Genomic DNA, 14,030 nt, shown 5'->3' with positions numbered 1-14,030 from the left:
TCAATAGACACTAGAGACTTCTAAAATAATAGACAAAAAGTCCAGTATACAATTAAAATTTGCCTATCTTACCAAGAACAAAAGAAATCACAACTTGAATGAGACAATCACTGACGGTAATACCAAAATGAATCATATGGTGGAAGTATCCATCAAAAAAAGCAATATAAGAATAATGGGCATACCAGAAGGAGAAGAAAGACAGAAGGGAACAGAGAATATATTCAAACAAATTGTTGATGAGAACTTCCCAAACTTTGGACAGAACTGGATCCTCGAATCAAAGAAGCAAATAGAACACCTAATTGCCTCAATCCCAACAGGCCTTCCCCAAGGCATATTGTATTGAAGCTGTCTCAAATCAACGACAGAGAAAGAATCCTCAAGGCAGCCAGGGAAAAGAAGATGGTAACCTACAAAGGAAAGCCCGTTAGATTATCATCAGATTTTTCAGCAGAAACTCTACAAGCCAGGAGGGAGTGGAACCAAATATTCAAACTATTGAAAGAGAGAAATTATGAGCCAAGAATAATATATCCAGCAAAGATATCCTTTAGCTATGAAGGAGGAATAAAGACCTTTCCAGACATACAGAAGCTGAGGGAATTTTCTAATACACGACCTGCACTACAAGAAATACTAAAGGAGGCTATTCGACAACCATCAACAGGGACAATTTGTGGCAAACAAAACATAAAAAGGGGGAGAGTAAAGGCCTGAACTGGAACATGGGAATGGAGAAAGTAAGCGTGCTGAAGAAAATGGAATACTCTAAATATCAAACTTTCTTTTACATAAACTTAAGGGTAACCACTAAAAAAAAATCCAGAACTCAAATATATACTGAAATAAAAGAAGAAACAGAGGGAAACATCATAGAATACCACAGCACAGAAATAATAGACAACAACAAAAAGACAAAGAAACAATGGAGACACAGCCTTACCAGAAAACTAAGGACAGAATGACAGGAAATCCTCACATATCAATAATTACCCTAAATGTAAATGGACTGAACTCACCAATAAAAAGTCACAGAGTAGCAGATTGGATCAAAAAACTAAACCCAACCATATGCTGTCTCCAAGAGACACATCTCAGCTACAAGGACAAGCATAGACTCAAAGTGAAAGGGTGGAAATTGACACTCCAAGCAAATGGTACCCAGAGAAAATCAGGTGTAGCCATAATGATATCAGATGAAACAGACCTCAGGTTGAAAAAGATAACAAGAGACAAAGATGGATATTTCATTATGGTAAAGGGGACTATACAACAAGAAGACATAACGGTCATCCATATTTATGCCCCGAATCAGGAAGCACCAAAACATACCAAGCAACTACTAATAGAACTAAAGGGAGAAATTGACCAAAACACAATTATACTAGGGGACTTAAATATGTCATTGACAGCTATGGGTAGATCATCCAAACAGAAAATAAATAACGCAATAGCAGCCCTAAATACCTTAACATAATAAAGGCCATATGTGACAAGCCCTTAGCTAATCTCATAATTAATGGTGAAAAACTGAAGCCCTTTGCTCTACATTCAGGAACACGACAGGGCTGTCCCCTATAACCTCTGCTTTTCAACATAGTGTTGGAAGTCCTTGCCAGAGCAATCAGGCAAGAGAAAGAAATAAAAGGCATGCAAATTGGGAATGAAGAAGTTAAATTATCACTCATTGCAGATGACATGATGCTATATATAGAAAGCCCTAAAGACTCCACCAAAAAGCTATTAGAAACAATCAACGAATACAGTAAAGTTGCTGGTTACAAAATCAACGTACAAAAGTCCATTGCATTTCTATATACTAACAATGAAATCTCAGAAAAATAAATACAAAAAACAATTCCTTTTGCAATTGCAGCAAAAAAGAATAAAATATCTAGGAATAAACTTAACCAAGGATGTGAAGGAACTATATGCTGAAAATTGTAAGACATTTTTGAAAGAAATTGAAGAAGACACAAAGAAATGAAAAGACATTCCGTGCTCATGGATTAGAAGAATCAACATAGTTAAAATGGCCATATTACCCAAAGCAATATACAGATTTAATGAGATACCCATGAAAATCCCAATGACATTTTTTAAAGAAATAGAACAAAAAACATCAGATTTGTTTGGAACCACAAAAGACCCCGAATAGCCAAAGCAATCTTAAGAAAAAAGAACAATAATGGAGGTATCACACTCCCTGACTTTGGCTTGTACTACAAGGCTACAATAATCAAAACAGCATGGTATTGGCAGAAAAACAGACACGTAGACCAATGGAATAGAATAGAGAACCCAGAAATAAAACCACATAAATATGGACAGATAATTTTTGACAAAGAAGCTAATAACATACAATGGAGGAAAGACAGCCTCTTCAATAAATGGTGCTGGGAGAATTGGATAGCCACGTGCAAAAGTATGAAACTGGACTGCTATTTGTCACCGTGTACCAAAGTTAATTCAAAATGGATCAAAGACTTAAGCATAAGACCTGACACAATAAACTGCATAGAAGAAAACATAGGTACTAAACTTATGGACCTTGGGTTCAAAGAGCATTTTATGAATTTGACTCCAAAGGCAATGGAAGTAAAAGCTAAAATAAATGAATGGGACTATATGAAACTTAAAAGCTTCTGCACAGTAAAAGAAACCATCGACAAAATAAAGAGGCAACCAACTGAATGGGAGAAGATTTTTGCAAATATTGCCTCCGATAAGGGGCTAATATCCAGAATATACAAGGAACTCATGCAACTCAACAACCAAAAAACAAACAACCCAATTGAAAAATGGGCAGAGGACTTGAAGAGACATTTCTCCAAAGAGGACACACAAATGGCAAATAGACATATGAAAAAATGCTCAACATCACTAATCATCAGAGAAATGCAAATCAAAACCACAATGAGATATCACCTCACCCCAGTCAGAATGGCTATCATCAACGAGAAAAATAATAACAAGTGTTGGAGAGGCTGTGGAGAAAAAGGATCCCTTATACACTGTTGGTGGGAATGCAGACTGGTGCAGCTGTTATGGAAGGCAGTGTGGAGGTTCCTCAAAAAATTACGAATAGAATTACCATATGACCCAGCAATCCCTTCCTGGGTATCTACCCAAGAAATCTGAAAACATTTATCCATAAAGACACGTGTGCTCCAATGTTCATTGCAGCTTTGTTTACGGTAGCCAAGACATGGAAACAACCAAAATGTCCTTCGATAGATGAATGGATAAAGAAGTTGTGGTATATATACACGATGGAATACTATTCGGCAGTAAGAAAAGATGATATAGGAACATTTGTGACAACATGGATGAATCTTGAGAGTATGATACTAAGCGAAATAAGTCAGACAGAAAAAGCAGAGAACCATATGATTTCACTCATATCTGGTATATAAACCAAAAGCAACAAAAGAACAAAACAAACAAATGAGAAACAAAAACTCATAGACACAGACAATAGTTTAGTGGTTACCAGAGGGTAATGGGGGTGGGGGTGGGAGATGAGGGTAAATGGGATCAAATATATGGTGATGGAAGGAGAACTGACTCTGGGTGGTGGACACACAATGACATTTATAGATGATGTAATACAGAATTGTACACCTGAAATCTATGTAATTTTACTAACAATTGTCACCCCAATAAATTTAAAAAAAAATTTAAAAATATTTTGCATATGAATTCCCTATTTATCCTATTATACTTTTACAGAGTTATTATATAATTGGAGATACTCTATATTCAAACTTCTTAAGTGGTTAACTCACTTCCAAAATCTTTAGCTCTAAAAATAAGGAAGCAAAGTAATTCAGATTAACTAAACCCACACCAAACCAAACAAAAATTACCCCCAAACAAAACAAAACAAACAAAACAAAGAACCCAAGGATGTCTAGGGTACATATTGTTTTAATTTTTGAGGATCGCAAATGATTTATCATTAATCAGTGTTTTCGGTGTCATCTAAGTAGTTTAGTAGCACATTGTTCTCAAGCTGCACACATATTTAGTTCTCTTGTTCTCTAGCATATTGAACAAGTATCTTTTATATGGTCTCTCTTATTTTGAGTAAACACTTGCAACAAATTGTTTTCATCTTTATCAAGCAAACAATGGCCTTTGTATTTTTGTTTTTGAAAATCTTTGGAAATGCTTCATTCTTCCTTTAACAAAATATAAATTGAATAATTTGCTTGGAGTAGGGGGAGTTTTAGGGAGTTGAAATGCAAGTAAATGACTTTCAAGGGAATTTAATTCCTTCTCTCTTTTAGGAAGGAGAGAAATGCCTGTTCTAATTCTAGTCCTATTCTGTTAAATCTAGTGAAATTGAGATTGTAATTTAAAATTGTAAATTAAGATTGTTTCATATATATATATATAAATGTTGGATAGGGAATTTTGAGGTCAATATCTCAACAAAAGAACAATAGACACCATGACTTAATTTCCATAATGAACCCTTGAGGGTGACAATAATTTTTTTCTGACTGCCCTTGCCAAAAAAAAAAAAAGTAAATTAACAGCAAACTTGAACAATAATAAGAGCAATAATAAAACATCAACATGCTAACATTAGAGTGAAAAATTTAGTATTAATCTAAAGTACATACTGTTTAACACAAAGATAGTACCTACATTTGAATGACTTTTCAAATTCTTGGTACTAATGGACCTATTTGTCTTCTTTATGGATACAATGTTTAGATGTAAATATAGATTGAGTAAATCTTTCTGGAATATCCTGTACCTGAAAAAAGTTTCAAATGGAAAATCAAATCAAATAATTTGATTCAAAAACCATGGACTTTTCAAAGATAGCCCATTTATCTTAGAAATTAATTAATTTCCAAATTGACTTACTCTTTTTATACATAAGTCACCTCAGTGAAAAGCATAAGATTATTCTTTTCCACTGATAATGTATCCTAGCATTGTAGTATGTTTTTACATATGTATTTTCTGTTTTTAATGATTACCTTTGTATAGTGTAGTTATACAAAGTGTGTAGCTCACACAATTACTGCATGACACAGACTGCCTCTTGAATCCCCCTGATTTTGGAGTTCTGGTTCTTGTGTATTGTAGTTGACACTCTACTTTCAACAAAATGTAGAGGCTCTCGTGTGGATTCAAAAACAAAATCCGTGACAGTGTGTATGGGTTGAAATCCTAATAGGTAGCAATATAAAAAAGAGAGACAGGAAGTTGAGTAGTAAATAAATTTGAAGGGTTTGAGGTAGCTTTATCTAAAAAAGAGAAAGTGCATAGTGATTCTTTGCAGTATCCCTACATAGGTTACTTTCAAACTCCTGACGACTTTGGTTCAAAAAATTTGATTTAATTTAACAACTCTTATTTTCTCTAATGCATCTCAGTAGGTGATTGTGTGTCTTGTTTTTCTCTATGTGGCATTTAGATTACTGGAAGAAGCTTCAGTCCCCTTTGTCAAAAGTAATACTTTTGCTCTCAAACTCATCAGCGGCAGCTTCCACCTAATATTAACACTTTATTTTCCAGTAGGTGCTGTTTTAATTTTGGATTTTTATTTTAAATTACTGTGTCTTATCCAGAGATCTTAAGTGACACCCATTAATGCATCCACATAATTTTTTCCAAGTTAATAATACACTAGTTCTTTTCCTGCACTTTGCATGAAACTATCAAATATTCTTTTCAAAGACAACATACGCAGGGGTATTCATTACTCCACCAAAATAGATCTGATATTTTAGTACCCACAATTCTCCATCTGCATGCCAGATGCTTGAAGCCACGTGGCACTGCTCATATTTTAAACAAATAAATGTGAAATATGCAAGATGGGTAAAGGGCAGTGTTAATGTTTTACACATGTGCCACCATTATTCAGTACTATATTAATCTTCCTTGAGATTTTAAATGTCATTTGAAAAAAGTAATGCTACAATACTGGGGGATAGATATAGGAAATAAATAAACAGATTTAACTACTTAGTACTAATGTCATACATGATAACATTGGAAGTGTTTTTAAGGCAAAGAACAAATATTTTAATTGTGTTGACATGGAACACAAAATGTAAAAGGCTATGGAATTGTGGATATAATTATGTGATCCCAATGAGATTTTTGTTTTATTGGAATATGTTAAATTAGATAAAATAAATATTTCTATAAATTCAATTTCAAAATTAGTTATGAAAACAAAACCGTATATCAAACGTATATATGTGCAGGTTGATGCAACTTAAAATCATTATAAATATGTATCTTTGTATATTTATTTTCTTATTTTGTTTCATATGAATACTGAAATTTTCTTATGTCCTCTTTGTTAATATCTGATAATAACCATAGTTGTTATTATCCTATTAATTTCTTCTATATTTTTACTTTTCTCTGATTAGTTTTCTCTTTATTACATAAAAATTCTACTATTTAAATAACTTCTTAAATGGATTCCCTGCTTATAGATTTTTTTCCTTTTAGAGAATCCTACTTGGCTACTTGTTTATTCTAAAATATTACTATTTTCTTGCCTTCTGTTCTTGTTAACCTTCAGCGGTTTCATGTTTTCTAGAGATAACACTCAAACATCTCAGCCTAGCTTCCATATTGCACCAAATTATGGATAACAAATTTTCTGAATCCTATATCCAACCAGATCCTTAAATCACAGGCTAGTCAATATGTTTAGGATTTCTCTTGCTCTATGTTTTGCTTTCAGCATCCAAGAGCACGGAAAACGCCATCAGACAACACTAAACATCTGTGATTCCACTAGTGTTCATCAATATTCAGCTTTAAAGAGCTAAGTTACAAAATGGAGATAAATATATTGGCCCTCCCCTTGTTCTCTGTGGAAAGCTACCTACACACATAAGAAAGGTCACACACACATAAGTATGCATATGTATATAACACATGTATGGAGAAAGATACACAGATCTATGAACCTACGGCTGGAATAGTGATAAGTGGAGGCTGCATTTTAAATATGTTCCAAGATTTATTTAATGATTATACACAAAGAAGAAAGAGAGTGTATAAACAGAGAGAAATAGAAAAACTTATAAAACAAGTTTCTCCTTTTTACTGCTATAATTAATTATGTACTTTACCGAAAAATCTTTCTGCATTCTTGATAGTTATTTGTGTTCTGGAATGTGATTGAAATCCTTTTTTGTTCATTTTCCATGTACAAATCTGGTCTCCCCAACCAGATTATTAGGTCCTGGGGGAATGTGACTTTTTCTTAAGTTATTATGAACACTTACAAGTAACTCACAGAGCACCTGTATAGAGTAATGGCTCAATGAATAGCTTTTATTTGATACAATTTTATCTTGTCAGTATTTCTATGAGGATTCAGTTACTACTATATATAGAGTTTATTGTTCTACCTCTTAATATATTGGAGGTATAGTCAAACCTCATCTTACTTCCGTAAGTCACATTAGGAAATACGTAAATACAGCTCTGTGATTTTAGAAACTGTCCCCTGGATTACAGATTTATAAAATCCAGAAGCTGATTCTGCCAATCTTCGTTTCTAACAAATATTGATTAGCTTAATTCTCAAATTCGTCTAATAATTAAAAATGTGCTGATAAATTATGTTTTTTATTTTAGTGAAAAACATACATAGTATATTTTCTTATGATCTATACATTGAGAGAGAAGGAGAGTGAAGAAATGTCAATATCCATATACGTTTATAATCCATGATGCTTCTAAGAGTCATGAACTTTTAATTTGTCCTTTGGAAATTTTTGTCTCCAAGGACAAGATACCACATGCAACCCAAATATATGACAAACAGAGGTTTGGAGAGGGGATACACATTTTGGAAGACATAACAGGTTAGGTTACAAAAATCAAAGTGTTTCTCCCTTTCGCCCAGTTTCATGTTGTCATCCTTCTCTCATGGCTGCGATAGCAGCGCCATGACGGCTGGAGTATTCATTGTTCACTCCTCAGTATCTAGAATAGCACCTGGTCTGTGAAATGCACTCAGGCTGTATTTGTTGGATGGATAGAAGCAGATGAATCTGGCATCCTATCCCCAAGGTCCCGGGGCCAGAGAGTAAAGTCAGCCTTTCCTGCTTGCTCTAATACAAAAACACTGGCGGACAACTATTAGCCTTGTCCAGTTCACATTTCTTTCTCTTGAGGTAAGGAGGGGCTATAAGAAAGCTGAATCCAGGAGTCCTGCAGGAAAGATGTGTCAGAAGCCACAGAAAACTACTGTAAAGCACATGTAGCTGTGTATCTGTCCTTTTAAGTGTTTGTTCAATAGCAAAAATAAACACGAAACTATCAGTTGAAACTACACCATATAGATAGTGTGATTTTTCCTGAGGCAAAGCATGAGCTGCAATCTCCCAGCAAGGAGAAATTAATTCCAATTCCTTTGAATATTGTTTTCTATACCATATTTTTGAATCTCTAAACTTCTCAGAAAATCAATATTAGAGTATTTTGTTTCCGTACTTCTATGAATTTGTTGAAGTTTCTAGAAATTTTGTTGAAATTATATAGAAAGTGATGTTTCGAGTCATGTAGCAGATGCCTAATGACGATCTAAGTTACAGTTTAAAACCTGCAATACATTAAATATTACTTGGCTTCAAGTGGCTTTGCTTATAATGTATCAAAATATGGATGATTGTTTCAATATTATCACCAGGCTGCAGAAATAGGAAACCAATTTGGAAAACTAGAAAGAAGTTAGGCTTGCTCTTGGAACAACATAAGTAGAAAAGATAAGGACTTCAATTCTGCCTCTTAAAACTATCCTTCTAAAATGAAAGTATATATTTTCCAAATCTTTCTTCTTACTCTTCCCCTACCTTCAATTTCCTAAACTCTAATTACTAATGAAAAAACCTTTTGCTGTTATCTACAAAGTGATTTAGAAATGAATGTTAATTTTGTTGTTGTCACCAAGTCTGTACTTGTTATAAATATGACAAACTCTTATTATTCTGTCAAAAAGTCATAATTTAAATTACTCTTCACACATTTTAATACTGTTATGCATTGTTCTTAATGAAGGTTTGGTCTGTGAGATAATATGTTATTATTGGCTGAATTCTAGGTATTTTGTATGCGTTACACATTTGACAAGGGTACAGCTTCAGAAGAAGCAATTCATTTACATAGAAAATGTTTTGCTATAAGCAACCCAAAGCATGTCCACATTCAAATATAGAAATGTGTTGGTGGATTGATAGTTTTACTTGTGGAGAATATATACATGTATATAAGTATATAAAACATATATATATTCTGCCAGGCTCAGATGATAAAGATAAAATGTATTTTGTAACTGAGGGTGTTTGTTTCTCATTGCTATTTGATCTTTTGTTCACTTGTTTTATTTATTTTTTGTGTGTTTCATAGCTATTAAATCATTTAGTTGATTAGTACTCAACAAGGACACTATACTTCGTAATCTGCAGGCATTTCATCATGTAAAAATGAAAGATACGTTTCTTACAAAAAGAAAAATGAAAGATAATTTTGCCCTGTTTTACTTATTAAGAAACTGAGGTTTTGAGTCTCTAAATTTTTAAGTGACCAAGTCTGGCTAAATTAAAATATACCCCCATTTTATGAGTCAACGTGTTGAACTTTCTACCCCAGAATGAAGGAGTAGAGATGGTGGGCTCCGATGTTTTTGTTTTTTTGAAATTAAATAACCAGAGATTATGTAGATAGTTTACAGACTTATCTTATTATGCTTTATTTAAATGTCATATCACTTTTTGAGGCATATAAGGAGCATGCTTTAAGTGATATACAACTTTTATGGTAAAAGTGTGAACTAGAATTGTTTTTATATTTTTTATTATTTCGACATGTAGTAGAAAACTGACAGTTGAATAATTTTCCTGTTTAATTAATATCTACAAAGCAAATCTGTAAAGAAGCATTACAATCCTTCAAAGTTAAAAGTGATATGCATAACTGATTTAATTTTCATTTTAACCCTCGAAAGCAGCCTAAATTAGGGTGGAATTTGTAAGTTGGATACCCTTTGAATGAGTGCACATATCTGAGACCAGTTCTTATATTTTATTTCATTCTAATACATCTTTCCCACAGCTCCTTACATTTGTTGTCTTCCTAGATTCATTTTGGTTTTCAAAACTGAGCTTGATTTACTTCAGTGTGTTCTCAAAGAGCATGGAAAGGAGGAAATTATATATATATATATATATATATATATATATATATATATATATCCTTTTTTTTTTTTTTAATATTTTTATGTGTATTCATTGAGGCCAGTTGAAACTAAGGAATCAGTCAATTGCTACCTGATCCATGACCACCAACCCTGATTGGCTTATATCTTAGAGAAGAAAGAGGGAAAGACAAACAAACACACAAACAAACAAAAGCAAAACAAAACAAAACAAGAGTTAACTCTAGAAAGTTTCGATGAGATGGTTTAGAGAAAAAATTATTGGGAAGAATAGCTCTGATTTCTCCACTCAGCCCTGGCATAGATGCCTTTGCATCTTTGGGAGATGTGACATCAGTATTTCAGAACTTATCCAGGAGTCTTGAATGAAAAGATAGAAGTCACTTTTAATAAAGAAAATTGTAAATGCTATCAGTGGTGCATTCTATTGAATTTTGTACACTCTGTCTATCCCTTTATTGGGACAAATTAAGTATCTCGGAGAGAAGTGACAAATTGAAAATCATGTGTCTTAGTGAGAGCAGTCAGAGAGGACGTGCTTCCGGCTCCCTTTTTGCCTCAGACCTGAGAGGCCACAGGTCCTGAGAAGTAAGAATAGTGCGGCAAAGGGAGGTGAGGAAAGAAAAACCCAGCAAACCTTTCTTCTCAGAGTTTTGCAATAGGAATGGGTTGTTTTAGTGTGGGACACACATTTTAATCATCTAATCTGTGATTCTTACGGATCCAATCTGGGAAATTAAAGAAACAAAACTGGGATGGGGATTAAGGAATCAGTTTCAAACTTAATTTTGGCTGAAACTTGAATGGGAACATCTGGAGGGATATTGAGCATTTTGGGAATATTTCTTACCTTTCGATGTTCAGGATCCCCGTAAGACTGTGCTCACATTATGCTTATCTACTGGTTTCTTTCACAGGAAGTCCACACGGACAGACAGACATTCATAGTGTATTTTAATCTTAGCAAATAACAGCAAAAATTACATGCTATAAATACATTAAAATTATTTTTATCTTGAGACATGTTTACTGAAAATTATACCTGCCATTCTTTGATGTCTGATGAAGAGGTTATATCTCCCTTATTCTCATTCGTCCATTATTTCAAGATTTATTTGAAACTCTCCTATGTAAAATATTTTCTAATACCAGTTCATTCCAAATAAGGAAACCACAAATAAATTTAAATGCGTTGTTGAAGATAGTACAAATCGATAGCCAATCTAGGTAGAAATCACCTCAAAGTTTAACCATATTATTTTTGATCTTGCCAAATGTATCATCTGGACAATGAATTACCAGGTGCACATGGAGGCCGTTATTGACACATTCATCTAATTTCTTTTCCCCTCGCAATCCAAATTGCAAAGAATGTAATTCTGATGTCTCTTCTCTTTGCAGCTGCGCTGAGATTGATTACCAGCGTTCGCCCGCTCAACGTGTTCGCCCAGGCAGGCCTGGAGGTGAGATCCCTTTCCAATTGTTTGAAATGCTCTGACGGAATCTATCTTTTAGTTTTATGTCCTCAAACCCTTTTTCATGGTCACTTATTTCATCTTGCTGCTGAATATTTCATTTTAAAAAGATCAGGCGTGTGTGTTCGTTCAGCCTCATGGAGTCAGTGAAAAAATGTTCCTTTTTCAGGGAAGTGGGTGGGAATGCAAGGAGAGGAGCGTTTTCCTTTCTTTCGATGTCATCACTTTGGCTTATTTCAGAGAACACTGAATGATCATATTCCCTCACATTCCTTTTTATTAATGATTTGTCTTATAAACACATTATCGTATATATAAATGGTGGGTATTGAATATGTATACACATAGACGTAAGGATCACATCTTTACAAGAAATAGTAGATCTCATTTTATGTGTATTAAATAAGTTTCTAGTAGAAACTATCAAGATATTTCCCCATTTCCCACCTCTCTACAAGGGAGGTAAAGAGTGGTCATCTACAATGGTCACGGGCATGTGCTGGCATCGCGGCCCCTGGGATTCATTCCTGTCTCTGCCACTTATTTGCCGTGTAACCTTGAGTGAGTTATTTCAATTTGTTTATCTCTCAGTTTCTTCAATGGTAAAACTAAAAACTGCCAATCTCTAAAGTTTAGAGTGAAGAGTAAATGAAGGAATTAAAACATCAAAAGTAGTCCTTGGCACCTATTAAGCATTTGGTAGATGTTAGATAGTAGGCCTGTAGTGTCAACCTTCCCACAAATAAATGCTGATATCTGAAAAATGGCTTTATGGCCCGATGTTTCCCAAAGAAATGCACCATACATGGAGTATATGTTTATTCTGTTCACTCTTGCTTTTTCTGGCATCTAGAACAATGTTTAGACACAAAATTGGTATTCAATAGATATTTTATGACTGACTGACTGAATGAATGAATGAATGAATGATGATTATCTGGAAGACAGTATGTATAATTTATTTATATATAGCATATATGGACAATTTGATTTTATGGAAAACAGAGTCATTGATATAGTTATTAACTAATAATTCATGAACTACTTTACTTTGAAAATTTGAGGACAGGCAATTTTGAGTAAAGAGAATTTAAGGACAGGCAAGTAAGTGTTAGTTAAGAACTCCTAGCTCCTCGGAGGACTTTAGGATCTGAGGAGATGTAATCCTGTAGAAAGGACACTTATGTAGTTGCCCCAAGTCCTGGAATCCTGCTCTTAGCTGTGCTGTGAAGTCTTAGTTAATACACTGAACAGTTCTGAAGCTCTGTTTTCTATTATATAATCTGCTGATTTCACTGAAATAAGTACATAAATGTAATATTCCTAATTGATTGCTGATGAACTAGAATGAAAGACCTCCTTTCTCTTCCCCGCTTCCACTGCTTGCTGACGCATGTACAGTGCCCCTCCCCCTCTGAAAGTCTCAGAAGATTGTATAAATCATGCAGCCGCTGGGCTTATCCGCTTGTGAAGATCTAGGTTAAGATAGACCTGAGTTTCTATTCCATGTCCTTTCTATAGAAAAGCCTAAAGTCCTTCCTAGAAATGTTACAAATTCCTCAACTGTCATGAATTTTCAATCTCTTCTTAATCCTTGTGTGTGCCTGTCTCCACTCATCCATCTGGCATCTGTTGCTTGATCTGTAGTGCAATGTCAACGCGGATATGGTACTTCCTTTGCATTTTCCCCAAAAACCGAAACACGTGAGGCTTTTTGTGAGATTGTTAAAAAATTTGGAGTTAGAAGCACTAAATTGTAACAAGAACACAAGCTATTTGATATCAAATATGTGATATTCTGTGTTTAAAAAAAATCTTTTATCTTTTATTTGGCTCAATGAATTCCTCTGAGCTTTCATATTCTCCCTCTCCCAAATCCCTTTTCACTGGCAATGTCCATAGATGGAATTACTTCTTCTGAGTCATTTCTCCTGCTCCCATCCTCATAATCTAGTATCCTCCCACCCGAAGCTCCTTTTCAAGACATTTTCCTAAACATGGCAAATTTTCTCCCTGAAATACATTGTTACTGACAATAATGTTGCATCTCCCAAATCTGTCATGCATACTCACTTTTCTGTGCCTGTGAGATAGAAGAAAAGCGATGTGTTCAACCTCTTTTTTTTTTTTTTTTGCTTTAAAAGAAATGGCTGTGATTTCTCCTCCTTTACCTTTTCACCTTCCTGCAGTCTCATGGATAGCTGTGATGGCGCTGTCTCAGACATCAAAAATAATGGATGCCACACAATAACATAGAAGTATCTTGAACTCTAGTGATTTTCAAAAACAGAACCACATACCACATAAGCTTGGACTATGTTGTGAAAAAGAACAGGCTT

At 34.2% G+C, this 14,030-nt stretch overlaps 1 long non-coding RNA gene across 1 annotated transcript in view; it reads left to right on the top strand.

Annotated features, from left to right (window-relative positions):
- LOC141572833 (uncharacterized) overlaps positions 1 to 14,030 on the top strand; it is a 774,709-nt gene that overhangs the window by 352,951 nt on the left and 407,728 nt on the right. The window contains exon 3 of the long non-coding RNA XR_016018828.1: positions 11,618 to 11,679. This is a non-coding gene — a long non-coding RNA (uncharacterized LOC141572833). The remainder of the gene's footprint in view (positions 1 to 11,617; positions 11,680 to 14,030) is intronic.

This window comes from Rhinolophus sinicus, chromosome 15 (assembly GCF_057876585.1).
Source record: "Rhinolophus sinicus isolate RSI-liver-muscle chromosome 15, RSI-T2T, whole genome shotgun sequence".
In the NCBI taxonomy this organism is placed as follows: domain Eukaryota; kingdom Metazoa; phylum Chordata; class Mammalia; order Chiroptera; family Rhinolophidae; genus Rhinolophus; species Rhinolophus sinicus.
Note: the sequence above shows the minus strand (reverse complement) of the source record. Positions and strands in the feature narration are given on the sequence as shown.